The sequence below is a fragment of the Opisthocomus hoazin genome, unplaced genomic scaffold (assembly GCF_030867145.1).
Source record: "Opisthocomus hoazin isolate bOpiHoa1 unplaced genomic scaffold, bOpiHoa1.hap1 HAP1_SCAFFOLD_224, whole genome shotgun sequence".
Lineage (NCBI taxonomy): Eukaryota > Metazoa > Chordata > Aves > Opisthocomiformes > Opisthocomidae > Opisthocomus > Opisthocomus hoazin.
Genome location: NW_027449018.1, coordinates 7,501 through 10,000, shown reverse-complemented (window position 1 = coordinate 10,000; position 2,500 = coordinate 7,501). Strand labels below are relative to the sequence as shown.

General features: G+C 79.3%; 1 non-coding gene across 1 annotated transcript; it reads left to right on the top strand.

The window, feature by feature from the left end:
- Positions 1–1,915: 1,915 nt before the first annotated feature.
- Positions 1,916–2,068, top strand: LOC142360205 (5.8S ribosomal RNA). Its single transcript, XR_012762876.1, has one exon. It is a non-coding gene; the product is annotated as a 5.8S ribosomal RNA (ribosomal RNA).
- Positions 2,069–2,500: the final 432 nt, after the last annotated feature.

The following is a 2,500-nucleotide window of genomic DNA, read 5'->3' as shown; positions in this document are numbered from 1 at the left end:
CAGCCGAGGGGTGTCGCCGTCTTCGGGGGGCGGCAGCTCCTGGGGGGGGGGGTGGGGCGGCGCCGGCGGCGGCGCCGTCTACCCCCCCGCGCGCGGGACAGGGCTGTCTCCGGGCGTTCCGGGCCGTGGCGCGGGTGTGCGCACGGCGTTTCGGGCGGCGCGGCGGCCGGACCCGCGAACCTCCCCTCCGACCCGGCACGGCTGCCTCTCGAAGAGGGAGCCGTGGCGGGAAGGGGGGGGCGCGAGCACGGTCTCGGCCGCTGGCGCCGCCCGGGGCGGGCGAGGCCCCCCCCCGGCCGGGTCGCGTCCCGCGCGAGCGGGCGGCCCGAGCCACGTCTCTCCCCCCGGGCGCAGCGCCGGGCTATCGAGGGAAACCCCGGGCCCCGGGGCTAAGGAGGACGAGGTGGTGGCGGCGGATGCCGGGCGCGCCCCCGCGGGCGGACGCTCCCCCGAGGGCGGCAGCCGGGGGAGGCACCCCCGCGGGGCCATGCAGGTCGTTTCCCTCACCCCAGGGCCAGGTACCTAGCGTCCGCGCTTCGGCGGCCCTCCCTCGGCCGAGTCCGGGGGTCAAAGGCCAAAGGAGCCGGGCGGCGGTTTAAAGACTCGAGCGGCACGGCGCGAGCCGCGGGGGGGGCGTCCGCCCCCGCGGGCCGCCGTGCCGGAGAAGGGGGGGCGTCTCGCTGCCCCAACCTGCCCCCCCTCTCCGCGGGCCGGTCTCGGCGGAGAGACCGCGGCGCGGGTCGGCCGCGGCCGACCTGCCCGCCCTCGCAAACGGGGCCACCCGCCGGCCGGAGCGCGGGCTCCGCGCCGGGGGAAAGAAAGGCGCGGCGAGCCCCCGCGGGGGGGGGCGGCCGCCGGGGGGCCGCCCCGCGCCTTTGGACGCTCGCGCTGCGGCCGCGCTCGGGGCGCGCCGCGCTCCCCTCTCCCGCTCCTCGCCCCGCCCTCGGCGCCCAGGGAAAGAAAGGGGGGGGCGAGCCACACCCCCCCAGGCCGAGCGGCGGCGGCGCCGCTCGGCGTGCCGGTCGGTGCCGGTCGTCCGTCGGGTCGTCCGGGAGGGTTCCCCGGCCGCATCCGCTGGCGGCCGTCCCGTCCCGTCCCGCGTTTCCCCGCCCGTCGCTTCCGTCTCGAGGGCGGGCGCGCGGCGCGGGGGCGTCCCGCTCCGGGTCTTCGCGTGGAAACGGGGAGAGTGGGAGCCGCCCCCCGCGCTCAGCGCCGTCCGCCTTTCCGCTGGGGCCGTGCCGGCGGCCCCAGGGGGCCGAGGCGAGAAGCGGCTGCGGCGGCGGTTTTCGCGGCGGCGGTGGCGGCCGCCGCCGCCGGGCGGGGTGGCCGGGTTCGCCCATCCGGCGCGGGCCGGTGGGCGGCCGCGCGTCGCCGGCTCGCGCTCCAGTGGCCGGCCGCGCTTCCTCCGGCGTCGGTGGAAGGCGGCGTCGGCGCCGAGGTTCGCCGGCGGGGCGAGAGGCGACCGTGGTGGGCGGAGCCGGCTCGTCGCAGCGCGGGCGCAGCCGGGCGTCCGGCTCCCGAGCGAAGGCGGGCAGGCGTCGCGGCCGGGCGTGCCGTAGCCTCCGGGGGGAGGCCGGTCCGAGCCCGGGCGCCTGGGCCGCCCCCGAAGCGCGCCAAGGGTGTGTGTGTTGCGTACGTTTCCCCAGGGTCGGTCGGGAGCGCGGGCTCCCCCGCCCTTTGGCCGCTCGGGGTTTTCCGTTGTTTTCCGTTTCCCCTGTGCTCGTACGGTCAAGCCGAGGCGAGGGCCTCTCCGTCGCGCCGCGTCGCGCCGCCGCGCCGCGCCCCCTCCGCGCGTGCGGAGGGGGGTGGGCGGCGGCGGGGCCGGCGGTCGGTCCGGCCGTCCTCAGAGAAGGGGCCGCTCTCGGCGAGCGGTCCCGGCCCCTCCGCGCGCGCGGGGCGGTGCCGAAACCGAGACAACTCTTAGCGGTGGATCACTCGGCTCGTGCGTCGATGAAGAACGCAGCTAGCTGCGAGAATTAATGTGAATTGCAGGACACATTGATCATCGACACTTCGAACGCACTCGCGGCCCCGGGTTCCTCCCGGGGCTACGCCTGTCTGAGCGTCGCTTTACGATCAATCGCCGTCTGCGCCGCCGAGCCCCCCCGCCCCAGCGCGGGGGGGGGGGGCCGGCGGGCCAGCAGCGGCGCGGCTGGGGTGCCTCGCAGGGCCGCGCGCGCGAGCGCGCGGGCCTTCGTCCCCCTAAATGGAGACTCGGGGAGCGCTCCGAAGCTCCCCGCTCCCGGAGAGCGCCTGCTGGACGGAGCTCGTCCCCGCCGGGCTATCGGCGGTGGGTTTGGGGAAGAGAGAGCGAGAGCGAGCTTCGGGGGAGGGAGGCGCGGGGCGGCGATGGCGCGGGCCTCGCCGCCGGCCTCCCGCGCGGGCGTCTGTCTGCGGGTGGGCACCGCGGGGGTGCCGTGCCGCACTGACGCGCGCGCGTGCGCGCGCCGGTGGGTGGGGGACGGGGGCGGTGGCGGTGGACGCCCCCGTCTGTCCCCCG